Here is a 14,871-nt window from a genome sequence, read left to right as displayed (position 1 = left end):
GATGTATTTGTCAGGAGTCATTGTATTTGTCCGTTTTTTCTCACTGGCAAGGCTGAAATATGTGCCCTCGCTTTGAAATGTTAGCAAGGTTTGTTTGTATTTCATCCAACTATCTGTGCTAAAAAGTGATGGCTACAGCATATGTAATTTCTTCCACTTTTTGAGTGACCCAAAGTTCAAGCTGCTTGTCTAATTGGTGAAAATGCAATGTCTGTTTATCAGACTCACTTTGACTTTAAATGGCGTACCAAGACTTTTCCTTTGCTTACGGCCATACCAACCTGAACAGGCCTGATCTCGGAAGCTAAGCATGATCGGGCCTGGTTAGTACTTGGATGGGAGACTGCCTGGGAATACCAGATGCTGCAAGCTTTTTGTCCACTGGGGTGTGCTCTTGCATTATTTCATCAGCAACACTGCTTTGTAGTAAGCATTTGATGCTGAATTTATTACGATCAAAGTTCCTTGTGCTGTCAGGGAGCCTTTGATTTATGAGACAAATAAGAACATCGTTACTGAATGCAGCTTGGTGTGCTTGGTACTCCTTCGCCCTGTTCAAATGATCAAAGGAAATAATGCTGGTGAGGAGTGGAACTGGACTGATGTCTGATGGCCCTGTGTTTTCCATGGTGGAATTAGAACCCTTCTTTTACGGAGTAAATCAAAAGCTCAAGAGAATGTGAGATGTTATCGATAATAAATCAATTGGTTTCATGCATTTGTCTGTGTGTGTGTGTATGTGTGTGTGTCTGAATGTGATTGTATTTCGTCACATTGCATACATTTGTGATATCAGACAGGTTAAGATATTAAAAAGTCATTGGAGATTTTTTTTTCTACAGTGTTGCATGATGGGAATCTCGTGCTTCACTGATATAGTCTAGTAAACAAAATAAACTACTTTTTCACCACTCTGTCTGCAAGTTCATTCCTAAACGGCATTTAACGCAGGTCGATGTGATGTGATATTATCAGAACACAAAGTGGTTACCGTCAGCCGAAAAGGTTGGCACTGGAGAGAGTTGCCCTCTGTATTCAAGTCATACTTACTGATGTATTCAAGTCATACTTACCTGGCAAGGGAGATACTGTGATCAAGAAGGCAGTTCACCCAGGGCGAGGCTCAGCCATTGCACTCCGGCTGTGCTGACCCCTGCGAATTTCCCAAATGTGGAAATCTCGATTGCATAATTTATGGTAGTGGGGGACTGCGTTCGCGCTCTCCCCTGATATGTCTTGTTTAATGATAAAACTGCTGCTTGGCGGCAGGCTTGAGAGAAGACTTGAGTCAACTGACCATGAAGATCTTTGAAGTCACTTTTGAAAGTCACATTTTGAAAGAGTCTGGACAAACATTGTGGAAACCAATCAATCCCCAAGTTGGAAACATTTGTCTGGAGCCAAACATTGTTGGCATTTTGTGGAAACATCATGTTGTGACCAATCTGTGCTGAAATGACTTGAAACAATTTGCTGGAGCCAAACATTGTTGGCATTTTGTGGAAACATCATGTTGCGAAATGCAGCCCCATTGCGCTTCCAATATGAAATTGTCCATTCATGCACTAGTCCTCCTCGGCACAGAACAATGCACTAGGATTTCAACATTCAGAGCTTTTGTGTATTTATTCTGGCTAGTAGGATAGCTGCATGGGAAACTGTTGCTCATGATGTATTTGTCAGGAGTCATTGTATTTGTCCGTTTTTTCTCACTGGCAAGGCTGAAATATGTGCCCTCGCTTTGAAATGTTAGCAAGGTTTGTTTGTATTTCATCCAACTATCTGTGCTAAAAAGTGATGGCTACAGCATATGTAATTTCTTCCACTTTTTGAGTGACCCAAAGTTCAAGCTGCTTGTCTAATTGGTGAAAATGCAATGTCTGTTTATCAGACTCACTTTGACTTTAAATGGCGTACCAAGACTTTTTCCTTTGCTTACGGCCATACCAACCTGAACAGGCCTGATCTCGGAAGCTAAGCATGATCGGGCCTGGTTAGTACTTGGATGGGAGACTGCCTGGGAATACCAGATGCTGCAAGCTTTTTGTCCACTGGGGTGTGCTCTTGCATTATTTCATCAGCAACACTGCTTTGTAGTAAGCATTTGATGCTGAATTTATTACGATCAAAGTTCCTTGTGCTGTCAGGGAGCCTTTGATTTATGAGACAAATAAGAACATCGTTACTGAATGCAGCTTGTGTGTGCTTGGTACTCCTTCGCCCTGTTCAAATGATCAAAGGAAATAATGCTGGTGAGGAGTGGAACTGGACTGATGTCTGATGGCCCTGTGTTTTCCATGGTGGAATTAGAACCCTTCTTTTACGGAGTAAATCAAAAGCTCAAGAGAATGTGAGATGTTATCGATAATAAATCAATTGGTTTCATGCATTTGTCTGTGTGTGTGTGTGTGCATTTGTCTGTGTGTGTGTGTATGTGTGTGTGTCTGAATGTGATTGTATTTCGTCACATTGCATACATTTGTGATATCAGACAGGTTAAGATATTAAAAAGTCATTGGAGATTTTTTTTTTGAGTGACTACAGTGTTGCATGATGGGAATCTCGTGCTTCACTGATATAGTCTAGTAAACAAAATAAACTACTTTTTCACCACTCTGTCTGCAAGTTCATTCCTAAACGGCATTTAACGCAGGTCGATGTGATGTGATATTATCAGAACACAAAGTGGTTACCGTCAGCCGAAAAGGTTGGCACTGGAGAGAGTTGCCCTCCACTGATGTATTCAAGTCATACTTACCTGGCAAGGGAGATACTGTGATCAAGAAGGCAGTTCACCCAGGGCGAGGCTCAGCCATTGCACTCCGGCTGTGCTGACCCCTGCGAATTTCCCAAATGTGGAAATCTCGATTGCATAATTTATGGTAGTGGGGGACTGCGTTCGCGCTCTCCCCTGATATGTCTTGTTTAATGATAAAACTGCTGCTTGGCGGCAGGCTTGAGGAAGACTTGGCTGATATCAGACTGTCAACTGACCAGGCTTATGAAGATCTTTGAAGTCACTTTTGAAAGAGACATTGTGGACCAATCGAAAGTTGGAAACATTTGTCTGGAGCCAAACATTGTTGGCATTTGTCTGGAGCCAAACATTGTTGGTCATTTTGTGGAAACATCATGTTGCGAAACATGCAGCCAAACATTGCGGCATTTTGTGGAAACATCATGTTGCGAAATGCAATATTGCGAAATGAAATTGTCCATTCATGCACTAGTCCTCCTCGGCACAGAACAATGCACTAGGATTTCAACATTCAGAGCTTTTGTGTATTTATTCTGGCTAGTAGGATAGCTGCATGGGAAACTGTTGCTCATGATGTATTTGTCAGGAGTCATTGTATTTGTCCGTTTTTTCTCACTGGCAAGGCTGAAATATGTGCCCTCGCTTTGAAATGTTAGCAAGGTTTGTTTGTATTTCATCCAACTATCTGTGCTAAAAAGTGATGGCTACAGCATATGTAATTTCTTCCACTTTTTGAGTGACCCAAAGTTCAAGCTGCTTGTCTAATTGGTGAAAATGCAATGTCTGTTTATCAGACTCACTTTGACTTTAAATGGCGTACCAAGACTTTTTCCTTTGCTTACGGCCATACCAACCTGAACAGGCCTGATCTCGGAAGCTAAGCATGATCATGAAGCCTGGTTAGTACTTGGATGGGAGACTGCCTGGGAATACCAGATGCTGCAAGCTTTTTGTCCACTGGGGTGTGCTCTTGCATTATTTCATCAGCAACACTGCTTTGTAGTAAGCATTTGATGCTGAATTTATTACGATCAAAGTTCCTTGTGCTGTCAGGGAGCCTTTGATTTATGAGACAAATAAGAACATCGTTACTGAATGCAGCTTGTGTGTGCTTGGTACTCCTTCGCCCTGTTCAAATGATCAAAGGAAATTGCTGGTGAGGAGTGGAACTGGACTGATGTCTGATGGCCCTGTGTTTTCCATGGTGGAATTAGAACCCTTCTTTTACGGAGTAAATCAAAAGCTCAAGAGAATGTGAGATGTTATCGATAATAAATCAATTGGTTTCATGCATTTGTCTGTGTGTGTGTGTGTGTGTGTGTCTGTCTGAATGTGATTGTATTTCGTCACATTGCATACATTTGTGATATCAGACAGGTTAAGATATTAAAAAGTCATTGGAGATTTTTTTTTTTCTACAGTGTTGCATGATGGGAATCTCGTGCTTCACTGATATAGTCTAGTAAACAAAATAAACTACTTTTTCACCACTCTGTCTGCAAGTTCATTCCTAAACGGCATTTAACGCAGGTCGATGTGATGTGATATTATCAGAACACAAAGTGGTTACCGTCAGCCGAAAAGTTGGCACTGGAGAGAGTTGCCCTCCACTGATGTATTCAAGTCATACTTACCTGGCAAGGGAGATACTGTGATCAAGAAGGCAGTTCACCCAGGGCGAGGCTCAGCCATTGCACTCCGGCTGTGCTGACCCCTGCGAATTTCCCAAATGTGGAAATCTCGATTGCATAATTTATGGTAGTGGGGGACTGCGTTCGCGCTCTCCCCTGATATGTCTTGTTTAATGATAAAACTGCTGCTTGGCGGCAGGCTTGAGGAAGACTTGAGTCAACTGACCAGGCTTATGAAGATCTTTGAAGTCACTTTTGAAAGAGACATTGTGGACCAATCGAAAGTTGGAAACATTTGTCTGGAGCCAAACATTGTTGGCATTTTGTGGAAACATCATGTTGCGAAATGCAGCCCCATTGCGCTTCCAATATGAAATTGTCCATTCATGCACTAGTCCTCCTCGGCACAGAACAATGCACTAGGATTTCAACATTCAGAGCTTTTGTGTATTTATTACTGGCTAGTAGGATAGCTGCATGGGAAACTGTTGCTCATGATGTATTTGTCAGGAGTCATTGTATTTGTCCGTTTTTTCTCACTGGCAAGGCTGAAATATGTGCCCTCGCTTTGAAATGTTAGCAAGGTTTGTTTGTATTTCATCCAACTATCTGTGCTAAAAAGTGATGGCTACAGCATATGTAATTTCTTCCACTTTTTGAGTGACCCAAAGTTCAAGCTGCTTGTCTAATTGGTGAAAATGCAATGTCTGTTTATCAGACTCACTTTGACTTTAAATGGCGTACCAAGACTTTTTCCTTTGCTTACGGCCATACCAACCTGAACAGGCCTGATCTCGGAAGCTAAGCATGATCGGGCCTGGTTAGTACTTGGATGGGAGACTGCCTGGGAATACCAGATGCTGCAAGCTTTTTGTCCACTGGGGTGTGCTCTTGCATTATTTCATCAGCAACACTGCTTTGTAGTAAGCATTTGATGCTGAATTTATTACGATCAAACTTTGTGCTGTCAGGGAGCCTTTGATTTATGAGACAAATAAGAACATCGTTACTGAATGCAGCTTGTGTGTGCTTGGTACTCCTTCGCCCTGTTCAAATGATCAAAGGAAATAATGCTGGTGAGGAGTGGAACTGGACTGATGTCTGATGGCCCTGTGTTTTCCATGGTGGAATTAGAACCCTTCTTTTACGGAGTAAATCAAAAGCTCAAGAGAATGTGAGATGTTATCGATAATAAATCAATTGGTTTCATGCATTTGTCTGTGTGTGTGTGTGTGTGTGTGTGTCTGAATGTGATTGTATTTCGTCACATTGCATACATTTGTGATATCAGACAGGTTAAGATATTAAAAAGTCATTGGAGATTTTTTTTTCTACAGTGTTGCATGATGGGAATCTCGTGCTTCACTGATATAGTCTAGTAAACAAAATAAACTACTTTTTCAACTCTGTCTGCAAGTTCATTCCTAAACGGCATTTAACGCAGGTCGATGTGATGTGATATTATCAGAACACAAAGTGGTTACCGTCAGCCGAAAACAGGTTGGCACTGGAGAGAGTTGCCCTCCACTGATGTATTCAAGTCATACTTACCTGGCAAGGGAGATACTGTGATCAAGAAGGCAGTTCACCCAGGGCGAGGCTCAGCCATTGCACTCCGGCTGTGCTGACCCCTGCGAATTTCCCAAATGTGGAAATCTCGATTGCATAATTTATGGTAGTGGGGGACTGCGTTCGCGCTCTCCCCTGATATGTCTTGTTTAATGATAAAACTGCTGCTTGGCGGCAGGCTTGAGGAAGACTTGAGTCAACTGACCAGGCTTATGAAGATCTTTGAAGTCACTTTTGAAAGAGACATTGTGGACCAATCGAAAGTTGGAAACATTTGTCTGGAGCCAAACATTGTTGGCATTTTGTGGAAACATCATGTTGCGAAATGCAGCCCCATTGCGCTTCCAATATGAAATTGTCCATTCATGCACTAGTCCTCCTCGCACAGAACAATGCACTAGGATTTCAACATTCAGAGCTTTTGTGTATTTATTCTGGCTAGTAGGATAGCTGCATGGGAAACTGTTGCTCATGATGTATTTGTCAGGAGTCATTGTATTTGTCCGTTTTTTCTCACTGGCAAGGCTGAAATATGTGCCCTCGCTTTGAAATGTTAGCAAGGTTTGTTTGTATTTCATCCAACTATCTGTGCTAAAAAGTGATGGCTACAGCATATGTAATTTCTTCCACTTTTTGAGTGACCCAAAGTTCAAGCTGCTTGTCTAATTGGTGAAAATGCAATGTCTGTTTATCAGACTCACTTTGACTTTAAATGGCGTACCAAGACTTTTTCTTTGCTTACGGCCATACCAACCTGAACAGGCCTGATCTCGGATCTCGGAAGCATGATCGGGCCTGGTTAGTACTTGGATGGGAGACTGCCTGGGAATACCAGATGCTGCAAGCTTTTTTTGTCCACTGGGGTGTGCTCTTGCATTATTTCATCAGCAACACTGCTTTGTAGTAAGCATTTGATGCTGAATTTATTACGATCAAAGTTCCTTGTGCTGTCAGGGAGCCTTTGATTTATGAGACAAATAAGAACATCGTTACTGAATGCAGCTTGTGTGTGCTTGGTACTCCTTCGCCCTGTTCAAATGATCAAAGGAAATAATGCTGGTGAGGAGTGGAACTGGACTGATGTCTGATGGCCCTGTGTTTTCCATGGTGGAATTAGAACCCTTCTTTTACGGAGTAAATCAAAAGCTCAAGAGAATGTGAGATGTTATCGATAATAAATCAATTGGTTTCATGCATTTGTCTGTGTGTGTGTGTATGTGTGTGTGTGTCTGAATGTGATTGTGTGAATTTCGTCACATTGCATACATTTGTGATATCAGACAGGTTAAGATATTAAAAAGTCATTGGAGATTTTTTTTCTACAGTGTTGCATGATGGGAATCTCGTGCTTCACTGATATAGTCTAGTAAACAAAATAAACTACTTTTTCACCACTCTGTCTGCAAGTTCATTCCTAAACGACATTTAACGCAGGTCGATGTGATGTGATATTATCAGAACACAAAGTGGTTACCGTCAGCCGAAAATTTTGGCACTGGAGAGAGTTGCCCTCCACTGATGTATTCAAGTCATACTTACCTGGCAAGGGAGATACTGTGATCACGAAGGCAGTTCACCCAGGGCGAGGCTCAGCCATTGCACTCCGGAGTGCTGACCCCTGCGAATTTCCCAAATGTGGAAATCTCGATTGCATAATTTATGGTAGTGGGGGATGCTTCTCCCCCCTGATATGTCTTGTTTAATGATAAAACTGCTGCTTGGCGGCAGGCTTGAGGAAGACTTGAGTCAACTGACCAGGCTTATGAAGATCTTTGAAGTCACTTTTGAAAGAGACATTGTGGACCAATCGAAAGTTGGAAACATTTGTCTGGAGCCAAACATTGTTGGCATTTTGTGGAAACATCATGTTGCGAAATGCAGCCCCATTGCGCTTCCAATGAAATTGTCCATTCATGCACTAGTCCTCCTCGGCACAGAACAATGCACTAGGATTTCAACATTCAGAGCTTTTGTGTATTTATTCTGGCTAGTAGGATAGCTGCATGGGAAACTGTTGCTCATGATGTATTTGTCAGGAGTCATTGTATTTGTCCGTTTTTTCTCACTGGCAAGGCTGAAATATGTGCCCTCGCTTTGAAATGTTAGCAAGGTTTGTTTGTATTTCATCCAACTATCTGTGCTAAAAAGTGATGGCTACAGCATATGTAATTTCTTCCACTTTTTGAGTGACCCAAAGTTCAAGCTGCTTGTCTAATTGGTGAAAATGCAATGTCTGTTTATCAGACTCACTTTGACTTTAAATGGCGTACCAAGACTTTTTCCTTTGCTTACGGCCATACCAACCTGAACAGGCCTGATCTCGGATCTCGGAAGCTAATCGGGCCTGGTTAGTACTTGGATGGGAGACTGCCTGGGAATACCAGATGCTGCAAGCTTTTGTCCACTGGGGTGTGCTCTTGCATTATTTCATCAGCAACACTGCTTTGTAGTAAGCATTTGATGCTGAATTTATTACGATCAAAGTTCCTTGTGCTGTCAGGGAGCCTTTGATTTATGAGACAAATAAGAACATCGTTACTGAATGCAGCTTGTGTGTGCTTGGTACTCCTTCGCCCTGTTCAAATGATCAAAGGAAATAATGCTGGTGAGGAGTGGAACTGGACTGATGTCTGATGGCCCTGTGTTTTCCATGGTGGAATTAGAACCCTTCTTTTACGGAGTAAATCAAAAGCTCAAGAGAATGTGAGATGTTATCGATAATAAATCAATTGGTTTCATGCATTTGTCTGTGTGTGTGTGTATGTGTGTGTGTCTGAATGTGATTGTATTTCGTCACATTGCATACATTTGTGATATCAGACAGGTTAAGATATTAAAAAGTCATTGGAGATTTTTTTTCTACAGTGTTGCATGATGGGAATCTCGTGCTTCACTGATATAGTCTAGTAAACAAAATAAACTACTTTTTCACCACTCTGTCTGCAAGTTCATTCCTAAACGGCATTTAACGCAGGTCGATGTGATGTGATATTATCAGAACACAAAGTGGTTACCGTCAGCCGAAAATTTTGGCACTGGAGAGAGTTGCCCTCCACTGATGTATTCAAGTCATACTTACCTGGCAAGGGAGATACTGTGATCAAGAAGGCAGTTCACCCAGGGCGAGGCTCAGCCATTGCACTCCGGCTGTGCTGACCCCTGCGAATTTCCCAAATGTGGAAATCTCGATTGCATAATTTATGGTAGTGGGGGACTGCGTTCGCGCTCTCCCCTGATATGTCTTGTTTAATGATAAAACTGCTGCTTGGCGGCAGGCTTGAGGAAGACTTGAGTCAACTGACCAGGCTTATGAAGATCTTTGAAGTCAGTTTTGAGAGATCTGCTTGAAATCTTTGAAAATTTGTTGAAAGAGACATTGTGGACCAATCGAAAGTTGGAAACATTTGTCTGGAGCCAAACATTGTTGGCATTTTGTGGAAACATCATGTTGCGAAATGCAGCCCCATTGCGCTTCCAATATGAAATTGTCCATTCATGCACTAGTCCTCCTCGGCACAGAACAATGCACTAGGATTTCAACATTCAGAGCTTTTGTGTATTTATTCTGGCTAGTAGGATAGCTGCATGGGAAACTGTTGCTCATGATGTATTTGTCAGGAGTCATTGTATTTGTCCGTTTTTTCTCACTGGCAAGGCTGAAATATGTGCCCTCGCTTTGAAATGTTAGCAAGGTTTGTTTGTATTTCATCCAACTATCTGTGCTAAAAAGTGATGGCTACAGCATATGTAATTTCTTCCACTTTTTGAGTGACCCAAAGTTCAAGCTGCTTGTCTAATTGGTGAAAATGCAATGTCTGTTTATCAGACTCACTTTGACTTTAAATGGCGTACCAAGACTTTTTCCTTTGCTTACGGCCATACCAACCTGAACAGGCCTGATCTCGGAAGCTAAGCATGATCGGGCCTGGTTAGTACTTGGATGGGAGACTGCCTGGGAATACCAGATGCTGCAAGCTTTTTGTCCACTGGGGTGTGCTCTTGCATTATTTCATCAGCAACACTGCTTTGTAGTAAGCATTTGATGCTGAATTTATTACGATCAAAGTTCCTTGTGCTGTCAGGGAGCCTTTGATTTATGAGACAAATAAGAACATCGTTACTGAATGCAGCTTGTGTGTGCTTGGTACTCCTTCGCCCTGTTCAAATGATCAAAGGAAATAATGCTGGTGAGGAGTGGAACTGGACTGATGTCTGATGGCCCTGTGTTTTCCATGGTGGAATTAGAACCCTTCTTTTACGGAGTAAATCAAAAGCTCAAGAGAATGTGAGATGTTATCGATAATAAATCAATTGGTTTCATGCATTTGTCTGTGTGTGTGTGTATGTGTGTGTGTCTGAATGTGATTGTATTTCGTCACATTGCATACATTTGTGATATCAGACAGGTTAAGATATTAAAAAGTCATTGGAGATTTTTTTTCTACAGTGTTGCATGATGGGAATCTCGTGCTTCACTGATATAGTCTAGTAAACAAAATAAACTACTTTTTCACCACTCTGTCTGCAAGTTCATTCCTAAACGGCATTTAACGCAGGTCGATGTGATGTGATATTATCAGAACACAAAGTGGTTACCGTCAGCCGAAAAGGTTGGCACTGGAGAGAGTTGCCCTCCACTGATGTATTCAAGTCATACTTACCTGGCAAGGGAGATACTGTGATCAAGAAGGCAGTTCACCCAGGGCGAGGCTCAGCCATTGCACTCCGGCTGTGCTGACCCCTGCGATTGCATAATTTATGGTAGTGGGGGACTGCGTTCGCGCTCTCCCCTGATATGTCTTGTTTAATGATAAAACTGCTGCTTGGCGGCAGGCTTGAGGAAGACTTGAGTCAACTGACCAGGCTTATGAAGATCTTTGAAGTCACTTTTGAAAGAGACATTGTGGACCAATCGAAAGTTGGAAACATTTGTCTGGAGCCAAACATTGTTGGCATTTTGTGGAAACATCATGTTGCGAAATGCAGCCCCATTGCGCTTCCAATATGAAATTGTCCATTCATGCACTAGTCCTCCTCGGCACAGAACAATGCACTAGGATTTCAACATTCAGAGCTTTTGTGTATTTATTCTGGCTAGTAGGATAGCTGCATGGGAAACTGTTGCTCATGATGTATTTGTCAGGAGTCATTGTATTTGTCCGTTTTTTCTCACTGGCAAGGCTGAAATATGTGCCCTCGCTTTGAAATGTTAGCAAGGTTTGTATTTCATCCAACTATCTGTGCTAAAAAGTGATGGCTACAGCATATGTAATTTCTTCCACTTTTTGAGTGACCCAAAGTTCAAGCTGCTTGTCTAATTGGTGAAAATGCAATGTCTGTTTATCAGACTCACTTTGACTTTAAATGGCGTACCAAGACTTTTTCCTTTGCTTACGGCCATACCAACCTGAACAGGCCTGATCTCGGAAGCTAAGCATGATCGGGCCTGGTTAGTACTTGGATGGGAGACTGCCTGGGAATACCAGATGCTGCAAGCTTTTTGTCCACTGGGGTGTGCTCTTGCATTATTTCATCAGCAACACTGCTTTGTAGTAAGCATTTGATGCTGAATTTATTACGATCAAAGTTCCTTGTGCTGTCAGGGAGCCTTTGATTTATGAGACAAATAAGAACATCGTTACTGAATGCAGCTTGTGTGTGCTTGGTACTCCTTCGCCCTGTTCAAATGATCAAAGGAAATAATGCTGGTGAGGAGTGGAACTGGACTGATGATGTCTGATGGCCCTGTGTTTTCCATGGTGGAATTAGAACCCTTCTTTTACGGAGTAAATCAAAAGCTCAAGAGAATGTGAGATGTTATCGATAATAAATCAATTGGTTTCATGCATTTGTCTGTGTGTGTGTGTATGTGTGTGTGTGTCTGAATGTGATTGTATTTCGTCACATTGCATACATTTGTGATATCAGACAGGTTAAGATATTAAAAAGTCATTGGAGATTTTTTTTCTACAGTGTTGCATGATGGGAATCTCGTGCTTCACTGATATAGTCTAGTAAACAAAATAAACTACTTTTTCACCACTCTGTCTGCAAGTTCATTCCTAAACGGCATTTAACGCAGGTCGATGTGATGTGATATTATCAGAACACAAAGTGGTTACCGTCAGCCGAAAATTTTGGCACTGGAGAGAGTTGCCCTCCACTGATGTATTCAAGTATACTTACCTGGCAAGGGAGATACTGTGATCACGAAGGCAGTTCACCCAGGGCGAGGCTCAGCCATTGCACTCCGGCTGTGCTGACCCCTGCGAATTTCCCAAATGTGGAAATCTCGATTGCATAATTTATGGTAGTGGGGGACTGCGTTCGCGCTCTCCCCTGATATGTCTTGTTTAATGATAAAACTGCTGCTTGGCGGCAGGCTGGAGGAAGACTTGAGTCAACTGACCGGGATTATGAAGATCTTTGAAGTCAGTTTTGAAAGAGACGCTGTGGACCAATCGAAAGGTGGAAACATTTGTCTGGAGCCAAACATTGTTGGCATTTTGTGGAAACATCATGTTGCGAAATGCAAATGCAGCCCCATTCATGTGCGCTTCCAATATGAAATTGTCCATTCATGCACTAGTCCTCCTCGGCACAGAACAATGCACTAGGATTTCAACATTCAGAGCTTTTGTGTATTTATTCTGGCTCGTAGGATAGCTGCATGGGAAACTGTTGCTCATGATGTATTTGTCAGGAGTCATTGTATTTGTCCGTTTTTTCTCACTGGCAAGGCTGAAATATGTGCCCTCGCTTTGAAATGTTAGCAAGGTTTGTTTGTATTTCATCCAACTATCTGTGCTAAAAAGTGATGGCTACAGCATATGTAATTTCTTCCACTTTTTGAGTGACCCAAAGTTCAAGCTGCTTGTCTAATTGGTGAAAATGCAATGTCTGTTTATCAGACTCACTTTGACTTTAAATGGCGTACCAAGACTTTTCCTTTGCTTACGGCCATACCAACCTGAACAGGCCTAATCTCGGAAGCTAAGCATGATCGGGCCTGGTTAGTACTTGGATGGGAGACTGCCTGGGAATACCAGATGCTGCAAGCTTTTTGTCCACTGGGGTGTGCTCTTGCATTATTTCATCAGCAACACTGCTTTGTAGTAAGCATTTGATGCTGAATTTATTACGATCAAAGTTCCTTGTGCTGTCAGGGAGCCTTTGATTTATGAGACAAATAAGAATATCGTTACTGAATGCAGCTTGTGTGTGCTTGGTACTCCTTCGCCCTGTTCAAATGATCAAAGGAAATAATGCTGGTGAGGAGTGGAACTGGACTGATGTCTGATGGCCCTGTGTTTTCCATGGTGGAATTAGAACCCTTCTTTTACGGAGTAAATCAAAAGCTCAAGAGAATGTGAGATGTTATCGATAATAAATCAATTGGTTTCATGCATTTGTCTGTGTGTGTGTGTGTGTGTGTGTGTGTGTCTGAATGTGTTTGTATTTCGTCACATCGCATACATTTGTGATATCAGACAGGTTAAGATATTAAAAAGTCATTGGAGATTTTTTTCTACAGTGTTGCATGATGGGAATCTCGTGCTTCACTGATATAGTCCCTAGTAAACAAAATAAACTACTTTTTCACCACTCTGTCTGCAAGTTCATTCCTAAACGGCATTTAACGCAGGTCGATGTGATGTGATATTATCAGAACACAAAGTGGTTACCGTCAGCCGAAAATTTGGAACTGGAGAGAGTTGCCCTCCACTGATGTATTCAAGTCATACTTACCTGGCAAGGGAGATACTGTGATCACGAAGGCAGTTCACCCAGGGCGAGGCTCAGCCATTGCACTCCGGCTGTGCTGACCCCTGCGAATTTCCCAAATGTGGAAATCTCGATTGCATAATTTATGGTAGTGGGGGACTGCGTTCGCTCTCCCCTGATATGTCTTGTTTAATGATAAACTGTTGCTTGGCGGCAGGCTGGAGGAAGACTTGAGTCAACTGACCGGGATTATGAAGATCTTTGAAGTCAGTTTTGAAAGAGACGCTGTGGACCAATCGAAAGGTGGAAACATTTGTCTGGAGCCAAACATTGTTGGCATTTTGTGGAAACATCATGTTGTGGACCAATCGAAAGGTGGAAACATTTGTCTGGAGCCAAACATTGTTGGCATTTTGTGGAAACATCATGTTGCGAAATGCAGCCCCATTGCGCTTCCAATATGACATTGTCCATTCATGCACTACTCCTCCTCAGCACAGAACAATGCACTAGGATTTCAACATTCAGAGCTTTTGTGTATTTATTCTGGCTCGTAGGATAGCTGCATGGGAAACTGTTGCTCATGATGTATTTGTCAGGAGTCATTGTATTTGTCCGTTTTTTCTCACTGGCAAGGCTGAAATATGTGCCCTCGCTTTGAAATGTTAGCAAGGTTTGTTTGTATTTCATCCAACTATCTGTGCTAAAAAGTGATGGCTACAGCATATGTAATTTCTTCCACTTTTTGAGTGACCCAAAGTTCAAGCTGCTTGTCTAATTGGTGAAAATGCAATGTCTGTTTATCAGACTCACTTTGACTTTAAATGGCGTACCAAGACTTTTTCCTTGCTTACGGCCATACCAACCTGAACAGGCCTGATCTCGGAAGCTAAGCATGATCGGGCCTGGTTAGTACTTGGATGGGAGACTGCCTGGGAATACCAGATGCTGCAAGCTTTTTGTCCACTGGGGTGTGCTCTTGCATTATTTCATCAGCAACACTGCTTTGTAGTAAGCATTTGATGCTGAATTTATTACGATCAAAGTTCCTTGTGCTGTCAGGGAGCCTTTGATTTATGAGACAAATAAGAACATCGTTACTGAATGCAGCTTGTGTGTGCTTGGTACTCCTTCGCCCTGTTCAAATGATCAAAGGAAATAATGCTGGTGAGGAGTGGAACTGGACTG

The 14,871-nt window shown here is 42.2% G+C and overlaps 7 non-coding genes and 2 pseudogenes across 7 annotated transcripts; all 9 read left to right on the top strand.

Moving 5' to 3' along the window:
• The first annotated feature begins 1,065 nt into the window (after window positions 1-1,065).
• LOC135521461 (U1 spliceosomal RNA) lies at window positions 1,066-1,229 on the top strand. Its single transcript, XR_010452594.1, has one exon. It is a non-coding gene; the product is annotated as a U1 spliceosomal RNA (small nuclear RNA).
• Window positions 1,230-2,750: 1,521 nt separating this feature from the next.
• On the top strand, window positions 2,751-2,914 carry LOC135521460 (U1 spliceosomal RNA). Its single transcript, XR_010452593.1, has one exon. It is a non-coding gene; the product is annotated as a U1 spliceosomal RNA (small nuclear RNA).
• Window positions 2,915-4,384: 1,470 nt separating this feature from the next.
• Window positions 4,385-4,548, top strand: LOC135521459 (U1 spliceosomal RNA). Its single transcript, XR_010452592.1, has one exon. It is a non-coding gene; the product is annotated as a U1 spliceosomal RNA (small nuclear RNA).
• Window positions 4,549-5,932: 1,384 nt separating this feature from the next.
• Window positions 5,933-6,096, top strand: LOC135521458 (U1 spliceosomal RNA). The gene has a single exon (XR_010452591.1). It is a non-coding gene; the product is annotated as a U1 spliceosomal RNA (small nuclear RNA).
• Window positions 6,097-7,489: 1,393 nt separating this feature from the next.
• On the top strand, window positions 7,490-7,644 carry LOC135521422 (U1 spliceosomal RNA; annotated as a pseudogene).
• Window positions 7,645-9,029: 1,385 nt separating this feature from the next.
• On the top strand, window positions 9,030-9,193 carry LOC135521457 (U1 spliceosomal RNA). The gene has a single exon (XR_010452590.1). It is a non-coding gene; the product is annotated as a U1 spliceosomal RNA (small nuclear RNA).
• Window positions 9,194-10,611: 1,418 nt separating this feature from the next.
• Window positions 10,612-10,751, top strand: LOC135521423 (U1 spliceosomal RNA; annotated as a pseudogene).
• Window positions 10,752-12,136: 1,385 nt separating this feature from the next.
• Window positions 12,137-12,300, top strand: LOC135521413 (U1 spliceosomal RNA). Its single transcript, XR_010452553.1, has one exon. It is a non-coding gene; the product is annotated as a U1 spliceosomal RNA (small nuclear RNA).
• A 1,399-nt stretch (window positions 12,301-13,699) lies between these two features.
• Window positions 13,700-13,861, top strand: LOC135521414 (U1 spliceosomal RNA). Its single transcript, XR_010452554.1, has one exon. It is a non-coding gene; the product is annotated as a U1 spliceosomal RNA (small nuclear RNA).
• The last annotated feature ends 1,010 nt before the right edge of the window (window positions 13,862-14,871 follow it).

The sequence above is a fragment of the Oncorhynchus masou genome, chromosome 29 (genome assembly GCF_036934945.1).
Source record: "Oncorhynchus masou masou isolate Uvic2021 chromosome 29, UVic_Omas_1.1, whole genome shotgun sequence".
NCBI lineage: Eukaryota > Metazoa > Chordata > Actinopteri > Salmoniformes > Salmonidae > Oncorhynchus > Oncorhynchus masou.
Note: the sequence above shows the minus strand (reverse complement) of the source record. Positions and strands in the feature narration are given on the sequence as shown.